At 35.1% G+C, this 17919-nt stretch overlaps 1 long non-coding RNA gene across 7 annotated transcripts in view; it reads left to right on the top strand.

Moving 5' to 3' along the window:
- The window catches only part of LOC131423237 (uncharacterized), a 94310-nt gene that overhangs the window by 58130 nt on the left and 18261 nt on the right, over positions 1-17919 (top strand). For all 7 annotated transcript variants that reach the window (XR_009224435.1, XR_009224441.1, XR_009224438.1 and 4 more), the window contains one exon: positions 4002-4199. This is a non-coding gene — a long non-coding RNA (uncharacterized LOC131423237). The remainder of the gene's footprint in view (positions 1-4001; positions 4200-17919) is intronic.

Below are 17919 nucleotides of genomic sequence, written 5' to 3'. Positions count from 1 at the left end.
CAGTTTCTCTCTTGCACTGAATCAAATCCTTTTTAAGGAAGCCACCTTTGAAAAAGAAGATGCTGCAGGCATATCAATATTTTGACATTTACTGGAGGAGGAAAATGAACTCATGCAACAAATGGTATTGAAAGTAGTATTGAAACGAGAATAGAAAGGAAAAGGTAGTTATGAGGTATTATGGTATAGAAAAACAGTACCGTGTGCATAGCTGACCATCTGGACAGACACCAGCTGGTGAATCGTTCCCATCAGTATGGGAAAGTGGAGAGTTTCTGGAGCTTTTTATAAAAGACCGAAATAGACTGCAAATTCGAGTAGGGGGAATGATTTATTTTTAAGTTGTAAAATTTGCTAATGTTGTATTATTTATATGACTGTAAAGTTTATACTGTAAAGAATAGTTCTCTTTCCCCTCCTGTTCCCTCGGCCCAAATTTTCCTACTAAAGCAAGCATTGTGAGTGGTTCCTTAGGTATTTTTTAGAGATTTTTCTCTAAATATACAAACATTATGTACAAAATCCTTATTGAACAGAAGGATAATTCACTGTACATGTGATTCTGCCATTCTTCTTTTCCTTAAAATATATCCTATAAATTACTTCATATCAATATTTCTGGTCCACTCATGTAAATGATCGTATGGCGTTCCATAGTATGGATATAATACACCTTATTGAATCAGTTACCTTAGATGGCTTTTTTAGATTATTTTCAATCATTTACTGTTAAGTAGTGCTGCAGCTAGGATCCTTGTCCATATATTATGCTGCAGCATCAGATTCTAGTGCTCCTCTGGTAGTGACAGAGCATATATTAGATACCTACTATGCGCTAAGCACTGACATGTGTTATGCATGATCTTCATAACAGTGTTACACGATGTTGATGATAACAGTCCTAATGAGGTTTAATAACTTGCCCCAAGTCTCAGAGTTAATAAGACAGGAGCTGTGCAAGGAATGGAGGCAGAATGTCTGACTCCTGAGACCAAGACACAACAGAGAAGGGAATAGCAGGCATTCAGTTCTTCATCTCGCAGGCTAGAGTCTGAAATTAATACACATATGAGACTTAATTAAACATATTCAAGTGATCAGAGGGAAAGGAAGGACTGTCATAAGAGCCAATGAAAGAAAGTTTATGGCATCATCTGCAGCAGAGATTCAGGCTTCATGGTTTGTCTGGATCCCAAATGATTCTTCTCCAGGGAGAGGGTTATGAAATCCAGATTGCCTTGTCCTCACCGACTGCTTCAACCTTTAAAGTAGTCCACACTTACGCATTGCATTTATGTTATCCACACCCAATTCTGATGTGTGGCAACTTGTGTACCCTGGAGGAAAAGCATTCTTAGGTGACAGTTCTGAATTGGGCTTTGTGGCCACAGGAAGCAGAAATTAGCAAGTGCCCACACTGGAAAACAAGGATAAGAATGCCCAAATAAGAACACTTGAGATTTCTCAGATGATGCCAATTTCTCTAGGTTCATTCTCCTATCATAATCTCCATGTGCTGACAGCTCCACATCTTTATAGTCATTAAAGTGGCCATAGAGAAGTCAACATGGGAAGCTTCTTTATAAGACCTGTCTTAAAAAATTAAAAAAGTCTTATAAGTCTCATACAGATTATAATTTGCAATTGAGGTTTCATTATCTTTTGTTTATTCTTATTGCTGTTGTTATTTTACAAACCAGTTTTGCCATCTAGATCATTTCAATGCCTGGTCTTTGGGTTTTGAAACACTGAGTTTTCTTTGTTTCAAAATACTTCATTTAATTCAGTGACTTTTTGGCTATTTGATAGAAAAATAAAGACATGTCAGAGTTATTGATATGGTAATTATTATAAAAGTAATAACTAAGCTATATAATGAGTGTTTACCATAAGTCAGGAAATATGCAAAGGATTATATATGCATTATTTGGCTTAATACCAAATTCCTCTAGAGTAGGTATCACTATTGTTTTTCCCATTTTGTAGCTGGAGTATATACTCTACTGTTTGAGACTGATAATCGTACATGCTGTGGGCAGCTCTCTCTATTAGTGAGTCTTATTTTTATGTATTCAACCAATGGCAGGTTGAAAATATCCAGGAAAAAATTATATGGAGACAGAACAGATACAGACATTTTTCTTATTATTATTCAACTAAAGTATAACAACTTCACATAATAGGTATGTTGTAATCTAGATATGATTCAAAGTACATAGGAGGATGTGTATACATTCTGTGCAAACACCGTGTCATGTTAAATAAGGAACAAGAGCATCCTTTAGAGTTGACATCCAAGGGGATCCTGGAACCTTCCATGAATACTGAGGTACAACTGTACATCTAATTATGATGTTCAAATGTACTCAATAATCAATATATGAACATTTTGTATTTTGGTTTTTTTCATTCAGTATATTGATTTTTTTTTCAATCTTCCTCATTATCATATAACAGCTGCCTACAATTGCCAAAGTTTATTTATTTATTTGGGGACATTAAATTCTTCCTATTTTCTTTCATAGATTCTACTGCAATGAAAAACCTTGCGTATGCAGTATATATTACTCTCTTTGAATTTTCTAGGAGAAAGTATTTTCAGTCAGAGTAAAGATTTTTTTGACTCATTTAAACTTCCTGAGCTACAATCATTTTCATTGGGACATTATTGAAACCTTTAATTTGAGTTATTGAGAAATGTCCTTTTTAACATTTTTTTCTTTTCTGGGAATGGTCTTTCTAGTATTTTAAAGATATACTTTTGAATAAATATTACATAAATAATTACTATGTTGTGAACAATACCTAAAGAATGAATATTTGCATTACTTAATTTTAAGGGGAGGTAAATTGGGCTTTGAGGAGGATGGTGTGTTTAATATGTGTTTGGGTATTCATATATATTTCTTGAGTAACTACTATGTACCTGGCCCCGTGGCAGTTGCCAAAACTGTGAGAGCTAACGTAATAGAAACAGCTCATTCCCAAATAGAGCTTTACTAAAAGTCACAAAGATTGTTTGTCTTTGATATTGTGCCAAAATGTACTAATATCCTCTGACATTTCCAGCTTCTTTGTTGTTTTGGAATATGGAATATGACTCATTTTTTAACATCAGCCCCAGAGGGTGAAGGATAAAGAGTGTCTTATTCTCACAAAGATACCTAGATCAGTATAGATACGAATTAAAATTTCTTAGAATTCCCGAATCCATATTTTCCCATCTCATCCAATTCTGGTGAGATTTTAGAAACCCTTTTTTTTTCTTGACAGAATGGAAGCATCCTCTTATTTGTATTGCACAAGCCTAGCTTATATCTAAAAATATTTATGAATTTATCTTCTCAGGTCTTTAGGCTAAATAAACCAAGGTGGGGACTTAGAACCTTCTGTTACAGAAATGTCCTCATGTGGAAAAGGGATGGGCAGAGACAACTTTATAAGTCCAAATATTGCTTCCTGGGGTTGACTTAAGGCTACCCAGCCAGGAAGGTGGATTCTCCAGGTAGAAAAGAAAATAGAAGTGCACCTGAAAAATGAACTCAGATTTTTTTTTTTTATGCCCTTCTTAATTTCTAGAATCTCCTAGCCCTAACATTGGGGTTGAAGTTCTCCCTGCTACAACTTTGCGTATACTCTCTTGCCTGAACTTAAAACACTAGGAACTTAGGAACTACAGGTCTGAAATCTGAATGTGTTCTTGGTCCTAAATCAATCTTGTCACTCCTCTGAAAGCAATGCGAGATAATAAGTAGTATTCACCTGATTGCTTTCCTGCTTCGAGACAGCCAGTGACGCGCGTCTTCCTGATAACCAGGGGTTTCAGATCTGAGGCAGGGATAAAGGGAAGCTGGGAGCTCACGGAAGCTAAATTTGACAGTGGATGGCTGAGGAGAGGGTCAGAAGGGATGGAATCTGTGACACGTATGAGAAAGGAACAAAATCTATCTGTCTGCTCTGGTTGCAATGATGAGATGTCTCTCTGTCTGGCTTCCTTACAGTGGGTGAGTGATGGCACACTTCAGCTGGCTAATATCATAATTAACAAAGTTGTTTCTACACTGGTAAAGTTTAATCGGAAAATTTACCAGGGATATGATGGCATTGTCATGAAGATCACAAGGGACACAGGGACAAGGAGTCGACTTTTGCTCAAGGCTGAACGGCAAGATGAGAAACTGCAAACTTGGAAGGCAAAGGTATGTGTCTTATAATTTCACATCCTGGGTTTTCTTATTAAGATTTTTGTTTCATGTGGTGGGCTTTTTTGTTTCCCGACCAAAATGATTCATTAAAAAAAAAAAAAAGATCCATTATGTTTTTTAAGCATTTACAACATATTCTCTGAAAGCTTTGGGGGGTTTTCCCCCCAAATCCAGAAATACAGGAATAAAACTAAACAGCTTTTGATACTGAGAATGGAATATAAAACAATATTTTACCTCTTGTTATGTCTAGCTAATCTTTGTCCGTTTTCAGAATTACGATGGGGTCACAAATATTAATTGAACACTTATGTGTAGCACTGGATTTATTTTGTTCCGCAATGTAAAAGATGTTGTTTTATTTTGTGTGTCAACCCAGTTACAGCAAAGAAAAAAAAAAAAGGGCAACTGCGGTTATAGAATATGTAGATGTTCTATTTTAGTTTCAAGAGGTGCTCAAAGTGGGGGGCAGCGGGGTCTGGGTTTTGACTGAAATCATAAAGTGATTGAAGCTTTTTTACAACATTTATGAAGACGGGTATTCTTGACATTGTTGCTGCTCTCTGTCTGGCCTTTGATTGTTATACCTGTATTTTCATTTCACCAAGGTCTGTGAAATGATCTGCTTTGCTTGATTGAATATTCAAGCTCTGGGGTGTTTCCCAAATTATAGCCTTCACATATTGCTAATTAATGAGCATGCATATGGATGAGGAGAGGCATGTGTCTCTGTGAGTATATGCCTGAGCCCTTCATCCAAGTAAAAGAGGGAGGAGGGGTCTTAAAAAAAAACACACAGAGGGCAAGTTTGGGTCATTTATGCTGTGTCACACCACCACTGTAATATCATGGTGACCAATTTGCAATATTGGGGATATACATTGAAGTTCTTTTACCTTCCCTTTGCGCATCCAGGCTGAGATATCATGGCAAAAAGGAGTGAATAGTCCTTTGACCATTACAATTGTCTTTTGTGTCTTTTTTTAAATAGCAGTTTTTAAACCTTACATAATAGCATTTTGAAACACACTTAAGCATAGCATGTATGTTTTAAATCAGTTCATTTAAACTTTCTCATAGTTTTATTCCTAATCACAAGAGACCTGATTGACTCAATATATTGATTTTAAATTTTGACATCAAAATTTCCCATTCATAAAGTTCAAAAATGAATGATTTTATGGAATTAAAACCTTTAAGTGTCTGGATAGTATTAAATGTTGTGTATCAAACCTTGGTTTAAAATTTGTCTTGGCGTCTTTTCAGTCGTTCCTAAAATTTAATGACGCTGATGAGAAAAACTAAAAGTGGAAGCTTTGTTATTACATGGTGGATGTAATTTTCACAGGAGCATGTTATTTTCATGAAAGAGATTCCTTTTATAACTTGGATTCTTCTTCTACCCAGTATTGGTCATCAGGCAGTCAATATATATATATATATATATTCATCAAGTGAGTGAATTAATGATTTTAAGATTTCTACTGTGATTCAAATACGGTTAACATTTACTTTCTCCTAATCAATAACTTTTGTACACAGTAAACATCAGGGACAGAAACAAGCAGATGAATGGCAGTCACAGAGACACGGAGGATTAAGTTCCTAAAATAATATATTGTTTTTTTAAGCTAAACTTCCAGAATATTTTGTGTAACTGAGATTGGAGAGTTTTAGAACCCTGGTGGAGTATCAAAGGTCTATGAGGATTAAAAAGGGCCAAGAAATTCGTTCACAGCTAATGTCCCATTTTTAAAAAACAGGATTACCTCCTGAGATGTGTGGAAATGAACTCTTGTCAGAGTTTCAAAGGAATTAATATATATATATATATATATATATATATATATATATATTTGGTAAAATGTGCTAATGTAAAGAGTTAGAAGATTAGTGATGTTTAATGAATAGAATGCATTCTTTCTCATGGAAATGGGAATATAATAAGTGTCCTGTAGGTGATTGGGTTGTAGCAATTTTATTGAAGATTAAAGTTTGATTGACCTTTGTTAGGGTGATTAACCTTTCAGAAATTAAAAGCCAGATTGGAATTAGTCTGTCCAATTTAAATGCAAACATTGAGCAGATTCTGTGTCATTCAAATAATAATAATAAAAACCCTCCTATTTTAATTTTCATTTTTGCACGTCTGGTGATATGCTGCTTTAGAAGGACCATAGCTCTGACAAAGTGTCTCTGTGGCAGAGAATCTAGAAATAATGTGTATATTATTGGGAGCCTGTGGGGAGAAAGTCCCAAGAACCATTCCCCTACCCCATAAAACATCAAAACCATTCCCACTAGCTCTGCATAACTGGAAATACTTGCTCTCCAAACAAAAATGATCTAGGAATGTACTGAAGAGGTTAGGAATAAATAGCAATAACATCTCTATTCCAAACCAATGACAAAAACCTAAACTGAATATTATATCAATGTTAAATGTATACAATGGCTCCTGAAAAACGCATGTTTTATTGAAGTTGCTTATGAACCAGTACCTGAAAGTTGATTATTTCTGATGTCTGGAATTTTATTCCCCAGGATCTCTAATCATCTCTGGATGTATTCCCCTTTTTCGTTAGGTTCAAAAATTGTTAGAGGAGAAGCAAACTCTAATTATTTGCAATGGTACTTAATGGTTTAGTTTTATTTCTCTTTCTTAAATTATCTTGAAGCATTTGTGAAGAGTTTGCATATTCACATTGCTTCAAAAAACGGTTTTCATTTTTTCATATCATACTATTTTTTATTATTGCTAAGTCAGTGAATCTTTTTAGTTTTAGGTCCCACCACCCAGTGAATGCATCTTCCTTTCATGTGTCTATGAACTATTAAAATGGTAATAAAGATTCTCTTCATTCCATCTGTAATTTATTTCTCTCTCTTTTCATCAAAGAATTCGCTCTGAATGTGTCAAGGTAGAAAAGTCCAAGGTATTATAGTGTAAAAATTAAGAAGCCTGAGGTGCTATAGTTTATTTTTTTACATGAGCTTTTCATGTATGCTTTCAACATCCTTCTGAAAGATATAGGCTTCCTCTGTAGGCCTATAAGGAAAGTCAAAAGATGAAATACTTGGGAGAGAGAGACTGAAATTATACACACTTACCAAAGTGACTGGCATCCTCTAGAGAGCTGGATAATTCCTTGAAGCATAAATTAATAATATGTTTAACTAAGATCTATTTGCTATAAGGATAATTTCCTAATTCTTAATTGTGAGACAAGTATTCCTCATAAACTGTAAACAAATATGTTGTTCTGTACATTGTCTGATAAAGTAGAGGTCATCAGCTTTAGTTTTGGCATAGTGAATTGTCAAACTTTAAAAAATTCATTTGCTCCAATTGTTCTCTTAATAAAGTTAATCTTTACTAAGGAAAAAAAAAACAAACCCGTGACTGCTATATGCACTATTAACTGCATTTCATCTTTGATAAAAGCACTATTAATTCTTCAGATACAATTCAAGAATCTTCTCCAATTTAGAATAATCTTGTTCTACCTCTTATGAGAACTATTTAAAACGATTTTCAGTATGAACATTTGTTGCAACTCTAGCAACATTCTCTAAGCATAAAAAGCTAAAGTGCTAAACTACAGATAATCTCCTATACTATATCGTTATTAATTATCAGCATTCTTTTTCATAAAAGAGAATCATGTCTCTGGAAGGCGAAATTCATATTGTCTTAGTGCAGAAAGAAAAAATTGTTGGTGAAGAAGCAAAGGAAAATAAGATCGTATTTTGCCAAGTCCCAAATCTAATCATTTGTTTTGCTTCTGTGTGCTTTGAAGACATTTTTATTCCTTTATGTTGCCTTTGTCTTCTGGCAATTGGTTCCCCTCTAATCCACCCAATCCCAGACCTGACATTTCCCTTATTGTTGTGAAATAACATTTTTTGCCATTAATAAGCCAAGATTAATCTAATCCATTTGATATTTTCATGGACCACATATTTTGGCTGGAGTCCCTTTGTTTAAAAAACAAACTGTTTTTTTTTAAAGACCAATGATATCATTTTATTTATAGTATATTGTTTTATTTATTATGTATTGTGAGTCAGCAATTTAATTCCACAAAAATTTAGAGTATGCCTACCATGAGCAATTTTATTTTGCTGAACAAAAGAGAGATAGCAAGTAGAAGTCTTATGGATTTTCAGGGGTATTTTTCATAGGAAAAATAAATACTCACCTATAGTTTTTTTAAGATGTTATTCTATTTAACAGATAATAATTCTAGGAAAAAATATTTGCTTAGTATTGGCCAAGTGAATTTTTTCTTGTGATTTGTTTGATAAAGTCTTTCAAATAGTCTAGAAACGATAAATGTCCCAATGTTAACTTTTCGTCTTAACTGGGAAGGTTAGTTCCTAGTACTAGTTTTGAGTGAGTTGGAAGGTGGCCCACTGTGGTGTGGTGATGTGTGGCCTACTTGATATATCCTATGCTATTTATATTCAAATTATCACACCAAGCGTACACAGTATGGTGGTCCCTTGGTATCCATGGGGGATTGGTTCCAGGACCACCAGGGATACCAAAATCCATGGATGCTCAAGTCCTTTATATAAAATGGCATTATATTTGCATATAACCTACACTTTCTGTATACTTTAAATCATCTCTATATTACTTATAATACCTAAGACAAGTAGATGCTGCATAAATAGTTCTTATACTGTATTCTTCAGAGATTAAAGAAAAGAAAAAAGTCTATGCTTGTTTAGTACAGGCAAATATTTTTTCATTTTAAATATTTTCAATCCTTGGTTGGTTGAATCCATGTATACAAAACCTGTAGATACAGAGCACCAACTGTACTCTGCAATCTGGTGATGTGCTTCAAAACATATCCTTACTAAAGTGTCTTCAGCATTAGCATCTCTGCAGCCATCACTGACTGACCTGCCTCCAGCTTCAATAAGTTTTTATTGAGCACCTCCTATGTTCCATGTACTCCCTGAGACTAATGAGGTGGGTCTGTGGGCCATGTTTTATGGACCAGAAACTGCAATTGAGTGGAGAACAACTTCCCTGAAGTCAGGTGGTCAGTCAGTAGTCTAGCTGCTGGGTTGGAAGCTGATAACATTTTAAGCCCTTTCTTTACCAAATCTGCCCTTGTGATATCTGTGGCATTCCCTCTGGCTAAAATTTGATGACTATAGGATCAAAATTTCTAAAAGATGACTTTAATCCCTTTCCTGAGCAAAGAAATTTACTGAAAGTCAGGAACTATAATGATAAAATGAACCTTCTCCTAATTCGCTCTGGAGGAAGTAAAAGAAATAGTTAGGAGCCTGGGATTATTCCCTGGTACACCCATGCCATGAACTTCACTCAGATGGCTCAATTCATGGAGACAAGAATTTTTCCTCCTCAAATTTGAGTCATTCAGTTTAATTGACCACTAGTTATTGGGCTTTTAAAATGATTGTCTTTAAAAGTATTTGTGCTTACCTCTTTCATTTAAAATTAATAAATAATTCTGTTTAACAGACTCTTCAAGTTAGAGGTGTTTTTGCCCCATGACACAACATTTCATTGTTAAATGTAGTTTGACAACCCATTAGTAAATTTGCCTCTGCATTTTATAATTGCTGCTCTCAAAATTGGGTATAATAGGCACAGCATCTATTCGGTTTCTGTGTCATAGGTAACTGTCCAGTTTAAGCTGAATACATTTAAAGAGTATGTGGGGAAAAAAATCTTTTATATAAATATGAAAAAAGAACACAAATTGTACAGTTTACTGCAATGTGAGAAAGAGATAGCATGCTACTTGGTAATTTTTGTTCTCAATTTCTAAATTAATATGAGAACAAAGGAACTCTGCTGAGTTAGGCAAAAAGTAAGCTCTGTGAAATTAACCCAGGAGGCTCAGAAATTTGGAACTGACAGATAAATTTGCACTTGGTAATATCTACCTTATGAAAATAATTCTATTGGTTTGTAAACTCTCCGAAACTGGCTCAGAGGAGTGTGATCAGTCTAAATTCATCTCCAGATCCACCCACAGGGGTTTTGGAAGGTTCCTGATACATAGTGGGAACTAAGGAAATGTTTGTTAAGTCAGATTGCAAGCTTCTATTACCATTAAAATAAAACTGTGGACATTAAATCCAATACTTCATTATGGAGACCAAAGGTCACATTAAGAAATAAATCTCAACTTCAGAATCTGAGGAGGAAAAGAAGTTGAGATGGATAGATAGGTGCATAGATAGGCAGATGCATCCTAAATTTCTCCCCAGTCTATTACAGAATGCTTTTAAAAGTGGCCCAGGGCTAAGGTTATAGCTCAGTAGTACAGCACTTGCCTAGCAAGGGTTCGATTTTCAGCACCACATATAAATAAATAAAATAAAGGTTCATTGACAACTAAAAAATATTTTTTTAAAAAAAGGTGGTCTGGTTTTCTCCTTCACTTTAGCATTAACTTTATACCTAAGAACGCTCCCCCTGAACCTGTTCATCACTAGTTAGCCACTTATTACTCACCAATAAATTAGTTTTTATTAACTGATTAGAAAATTTAGTCAAAATTATCCATTTAGTTTATATTTGTAGAGAGACAGAACTAATTCATTAAATATTAATTTTAATTAAAATATTAAATTTGAAAACACATGGAAAAGCAACTAAAGGGCATTAAGTAGAAGTAGGAATATTGAAGAGTGTCGGCAGAAAAATAAGAAAATATTATTGTGATTCTAAATGCCAAGTACTTTGTAGCAGAGAAAATTAAAATAAACCATAAAATGAGACACACTGAAAGAATCTTCCCCCAGAGATGCTAAGCAAGATGGAAGACTAAGTTTGACCAACATCCCTTCTAATTATATAAATACTTGAGAATTCATTAACCATTTGAGTCTTGCTTGATGATGATTAAGCCCTTAGGCAGATGTGAATCAACTTTACTATATGGAAACATTGAAGAAAACATTTATGAAAAATATGATCTAATTTCTGAAAATACAGGCCAATTACAGATTGAGATTTAATTTAGGAATGTTACTCTGGGTGCATGATGTATATATTAATGATGATTTCTCTCCCCTCGTTCTTCATCTAAAAATGAGATTTTTACTTATTGACATATTACTGAAGAATCTAGTTTTTTCCCCAAAATTACACAATTTTTTGCATAAATGTGCCTAATTACCTGAATTCAGTTTTGATTAGCAGTGTTAATTGATGCAGCTGTGGATGGTATCTGTTTACCTAAATTACCATGTGCAAACAGCAATATGTCTGGAAGTGAATATGCTAAACTGAAAATACTAATTAGCTAAGACAGATTGTTATTCAAGTCACATTGTGGAGCTTTCTAATGAAAGCCTGGATATGTCAGGGTTTTATGATATTCAGAAAGAAATGTCTATATTACATATGATTTCTAAATTTAATTCGTAAGAACAGATGGGATGTCAGCCAGGGTTCTTCTGCCTTATTCCGTTATTAATGTGAATATTTTACTCAACTGGAGATATTTTCATATGTTTTTTTTTTTTTTTGTGAGAAACTCATTGTGGGCTTTGACAAGATGCCAGCCCTGTGCATATAGACTCATCTATTTCTTGACCAATATATTTGCAGATTATATCCACCCACTATCCGAAAGATAAAGATAAATAAACCATCTTGCAAGTTTAATCACATCAACTGGTTAATTTCATCTTATTGCAGAAAGGTTAGTTAAATAGACAGCTTACACTGAGTAGTATTTTATTTTATTGTTTTCCCTTTTGCATACCAAGCAAATAATAATTGTAAAGAATTGATCTTAGAATTCTTAAAAATCCTTGAATATCTCATGGGCCTAAAGGTGAGTGTTCCTTGTTTTTGGATGATCTGAAATCTTTTATCATTTTTAAATGGATCACAAAGCAATGCTTGTTTTCAGGGGCCTGGTTTGAAATGTTACAGCCTTTTTTTTGTGTCTTTGTTTCCTGTTATCTCTGTCCTAAAACACGACCTGCTTTGTTTAAGGTTTTTCTACAAAGAGAGCATTAATCTTTCACCTTCTGCTGTGGCACTCAGCTCTCATTAATGGCCCTATAACTTAGAAGAACCTGAAGATTATGGTACAAATCCTGCACATCATCCAGTAAAGAAATAACGGCTCTCTTTCCTTTCCCAAGAGACTAAATGACTGTGCTTAATGTGTAATAAGTCTCCTCTTCCCAAAGGCTGGGAAGATGAGGCCTCTTGACTCAACCTGAGGGCTTCAGATCCTCTATTAGATATTTTAGGATGCTGTGAGCAAAGTGGGGATAATTTTCACAATGCAAATTTGAACATAATTATAGTTTGGCATATTTAATTTAGTTTTAAGTGAAAATTATAATTACCAAAAATTGAATTATTTCAATTATGCTAATTTCTATCCCCAAAGTTTTGTGTAATTTGGGTTCTACAATAGGTTAAGATCTAGCAAAATCACAATGGCATTGAATAGTATAATGAGGAATTTGGGACAATGGCTCTGTTCTAGTGACATTTTTTTGCTATAAAAATGATAAAGTACCCATGAAACTGGTCCAGAAGAATCATAAAGTACTTGAGATCACTTTCATCAAAAGTGTAAAAATATATATATATTGAATGTTTGTGTTCTTTATGTTCCATTTTCTATACCAATATCAATAATAAGATATTGTTGCTGCTTGCTGTCTCATCAGGGAAGCTAATCTCAGTATTTTAAACATTAAATTCATGTGTAACAGAGTTACGATTTTTTAATAGTATACTTTCAGGAAAAAACCATGAAAGTTACCTTCAGAGTTCTCTTGCCTTTGATCATCATTTTTGCATTATGGTATTTAGTGCACGTTTCTATATTCTTTGAGGTGAAGACTTGAAAGGTTTTGTTGCTGAATGTTCTATGGAAGGACCAAGAGAGTTCAGTGTTATAGCGTGTGTGTGTGTGTGTGTGTGTGTGTGTGTTTGTAATTAAATCACCTAAGCAAAGAATTCAATTTAGATGCCAGATTCAGCCAACCAGTTCGATTTGTCTGGGATGTTTACTTTCTGTACTGCCAGGTTCTCTAAAGCAAACTAAGTCTGCTTTTAGGACCTAGACAAAGGAAGTAAACTCCTCCCTCAGAAGCACAGCTCTCTGTTCTATAGGGAACAATGGCTGGGGCATTCTTTACTCATCCTGAGATTTTCTGGGAATTTTAGTAAAAAGTTGTTTTGTTGTTGTTTTGCTTCATGTATAGATGTGGACTTGTCTTGCATTGGGGTCCTTATTGCCACATGTGAGCATTTCTACAGGGTAATTTGAAAATGGGAAAGCAGGTCAGGGATGTCAAATCAGAAATGGAATTTTTATGGAGTTTTATCAAACATTCCAATGAATTGTCTTGAGGCAAATCACTTAACCTCGGTGTGCAAATTAGTTAATTTTAAGAATAAATATAGCTATCTTTCTGACTTATTAAGGATTTATCACTTGTGCCCAAGGTTCAACAGATCTGCAAATGAAGTGTATGTATCTTTTCTTTGAACTCTAATTGGCATGTGGGGGAGGCAGGTCTGACTGAGTTAAAGGCTGTAGGACTTAATCCTTTGAAGAAATTTTGATTTAGTTTTATGACTTCTAAGTATTGCTAATGTATTCTCAGATTAATTTGACTCTCACTGCTTCCTTACTCTGTTCCTTTCCAGAGGATGGATAGTAGGCTCCCTGAGGGAACTCGTTACTTCTTTGCTAGGGTCTGTCTTCTCCCTGCACTCAGCTTTATCCCAAAGGGGTGGTATGCACACAGTAGGGCTCTCAGAGTGCTCCTGGAGTAAGTGGAGGTTGCCAATGAATTAAAAATCTTGGCCATTAATCCCATTTGTACCTCTCAGTGACCTATATTAAAAGATGTGGTGTGCCATCTAACCCCAGGAACATAAACCCTCTGAGGGCATTTAATAATTTTGAAAGCTACTGGTTATTTTGAAAAAGCTGCACATTTTTGATTAGTTTGTATTCAATTCAAAGGAACTCTCATATTTCACGAAGGATGAAATACATTTGAATTGTACCCTGAAAAATATAGCACACAATGCACTTGGGTAAATGGATGGGATTTGAATGGATAAGCAAAGCTTTGTAGACAAGTAGACCTAAATTTAGATTTTTGCCTCTGTCACTTACTAGAAGTGTAATCTTGGGGCATTTTCTTAACTCTTTTGGGCCTTGGTTTACCCATCTTAAAAGATGGGCAATGTCTATGTATGGTGATGGTATGATGAATAAATTGCATAATGTATATAAACACTTCCTTTTAATATCAAATTAAAAGGAAGTAGAGCCATAACTACTGGATTTAATATAGTAGCTCTGTGTCAGATCAACAAAGGCAATTAGAGAAAAACTTAAAATGTAGCACTCATTAACTTACTTAAACTCTTCTATAGTGAAAGTCTATTTGTAATCCCACCAGTATGTTGTATATGTGTGTACATATATGCATTTGCATGTGTGCATATGTGTGTGTGTGTTTATAAACATATATCAAAAGACAAAATGAAATACCTGGCTTCCTGGAAATATATAATACATGAATTTCTGGCTTCCTTTTCTTCTAATAATTTCTTTCAGCTATCTAACATTTCATCAATCCAAACTAATTCTGTACATGTTACCTTCTGTGATTTCCCAGCAACAAGACATTCTTCCCAGGAGCATTACATTCTTCTTTATTACCTAAGTTCTCTTATTGCAGTGAAGAGCAGGAAAGAATGAAGGTAGAATGCACTTGGAATCTTTTTCTAAACTGTTTGGAAAAAGAAGCTAGTTTCTCTACATTATAATGGCATTGAGAGTAATGTCCCAAGAGAATAATATTACATCTCAATATAGGTCCAGGGATGAGGACATTGTGACATCTAGGTACTGTCCACATTTTGAAAGGTGGATGGGGTTAGTTTCTCCTCAATACACATTTACTAAAATATTCTGATCCATTATGTTGCTTATAACAGTTAAATATTACCATTTCTGTTACTATCAGGGCTTGTATGAAAACAGGGCAGGCTAATGGCAGAAAAGCTGGGACCAGAAGCTTAGGTCTCCCTTAGTCCTGGAGATGTAAACATGGGGAGATGTCTAGGGATTTCTCAAGAAATTAGCACATCGAACCAGATTCCAGAAAAAACAAAATCTATTATCCCCTCTTATAATGAAGTTAGTTACAGGAGAAGGATAATATCCCAAGAAAGCCATCTCATCTATTCATAGTTTGTTATCTTGGGTTAAAATATTTCACTGATTCCATAAAAATTTTCTAAATATCTTCTATTTGTGAGGTATTTTCAAAAGCACTATAAGAATATGGAAAATTTAAGGTAAGGGATAGTACCTTCAAGGATTTTACTTTATGATAATATATCTATTACTGCAAGAGCAGAATTATTAAAGTGGTAAATTCTTATTTTAGTTCTAAGGATATTTAGAAGGACATTCATTCATTCATGTATTCATTCAATAGCATTTATTCCCCTGTGCACTGGGTAGTAGAATACAGAGACATGAGCTTTGAAATCAGGTGGTCTGAGTTTATATCCTTGGTTCTTCACTTACTAGAGGTTGACAACTTATGTGAATCTTCAGCTTCCTTGTCAATAAAATTGGGTTGATTGATTATGATAAGATTTATATGAAGATTGCATTTGTAAGTTACTTCCCACTCTGTGTAGCACACATACATCCAATCATTATTATTTCATGAAAGTGAATGCTTTTCCATTCAAGGAACATAAAAAGTAGTTAGAAGTGGACCTACACACACCTAGAACAACTAGAGAATTATGAAATGGCATATAAGTAAGTGAAATCCAACATGGTCCAAATCCCACAGGTGCTGACAGAATTTAGAAATAGGAGAGGGCTTTTAGAGAAATGGCAAACAAGAGCAAAAAATGCTTTCTGTACCATGTGGAGTCTGGATCTAGCCATTGCTTTGTTCAATATGTGCAGTCCACTGAACATTTCCCTGGAGACCTCTGTTAATTTAGGAACCTATGACATCTGTGCAATTTAAATAGGACCAGAGCCCAAACCAGAAGCACATAGAACAAGAATTCCTGTTCAGTGTGTGGATCGGGGCCCTGTTCATCCCCGGCCTTTGGTTTGTGAACTCTGTAGGCCTAATTGACAGTGGGCGCTGCCTCTTCTGATAGCACGCATCATAGAATTTTGGTATATGTGGACTTGCTCAGAGTTCTTAGGACCACAAAGTCCAAATTAGATTTTTGTCATTAGCTTGTCAAGCTTGTCTTAAGCCCACTTAATGAGGTCTGCAGTGGAATGTCTTTCATGTCCTGTGGCATTTCTGCTCAGTCTCAGCTACTCTCAACTCTGGCCAGAGGAGTTAACGAAGTTACCACAGTGCTCCCTTGAGGTCTGCTGCTTCTGAAAACATACCTCCTATGTGTTTGGGTATTTAAATTCTGTTTTCTAGCTTTTAGGGTTTATATCTTCGTGATGCATTCGAGTGCTATGGAAATAAGACCAGATGGATATGACAACCAGCCATTCGGGAAATTACGTACACATTACATTTTAGAAAACCAGTGTACATATGTCTGTGTGGATGCATTCATATGTTGGATTATTTTTGTTTTATCCAACTGGTTTGGATTTCAGTGAAGCAGTTACCTAGAATGACGGCCTGAAAATTCCCCTCGGAGGAAAAGCGAAAATGTGCACTAAGTTTTTTTGTCAAACGGGCCTGAATCTGGGGACAGAAAAAAAGGCCACTCTGTGTTTCTCTACCTTCCTTTAGCTTCCTCCACAGTACTCACCATTCACTCCCTGACATTCTCTTATGAGTTTACCTGTTGTCTGTCATTCCCCTACAACTCGGGAAGGATAGGACATTTGGCTGCCCTAATAGTGTACTGTTTGGCATGCAGTACGCACACTATATGTGATAATGAAGGAATTGGCTCTCATAGAGAAATGGCATTTGGTTCTCTGTTGGGCTGATACCAACATAACATGGTGATATTGTCTCCTAAACGATGAACATGGGGTTGGAATAATGGCGATGACACTGCCTGACATTTATATAATGTTTACTATGTACTAGTCACTGTCGAAAGCGCTTCACATCGAATCCTGACAAACACCCTGAGAGGAGGGGGCTTTTATTCTCCCTGTTTTATGAATGGAAACCTGAAGCACAGATACTATGCTACTCAGCCAGGTTTCAAACCTGCCAGTCCGATCTTCTACATCATGTATTGTTAAAGTGTGGCTTCCGGGATTTAAAACAAGACATCTCAAAAATGTATCCACCCTTTCAATTAGCAAAAAAATCATCACCTAACCATGATCTATCAGTTCTGTGTGATTCTTAAATCTGCTATTCAGTTCAGCCCAGTGGTGCAAGGGGAATTAGGAATCTGTACAATCGCTTTTCCTATTTTGTGTTGCTCTCTTCATTGATTTGCCTACCTACTTAACCTTCAACATAAAAGGAAAAAGAGAAGGAAACTAGATGATTTATGCTGTAAATAAATACTGTGGGTTTCTGGGCCAGCTAAAATATTGTGTTAACAAACCCAAAGCATATCGCTGAGCTCAATGGAATAATTGGTATTGGAGATGTTATCTTGGCTTGTTTATGGTTATTCAAGTTTTTCTTCTTGTACAAATTGTGAAAGGATAATGAAATTTAGGTTTGGAATTAAAACATGTAGTAG

The sequence above is a fragment of the Marmota monax genome, unplaced genomic scaffold (assembly GCF_021218885.2).
Source record: "Marmota monax isolate L192 unplaced genomic scaffold, Marmota_monax_Labrador192_F-V1.1 WCK01_AAM20220418_F8-fsc00036, whole genome shotgun sequence".
NCBI lineage: Eukaryota > Metazoa > Chordata > Mammalia > Rodentia > Sciuridae > Marmota > Marmota monax.
This window is presented reverse-complemented; position numbering and strand designations above follow the sequence as displayed.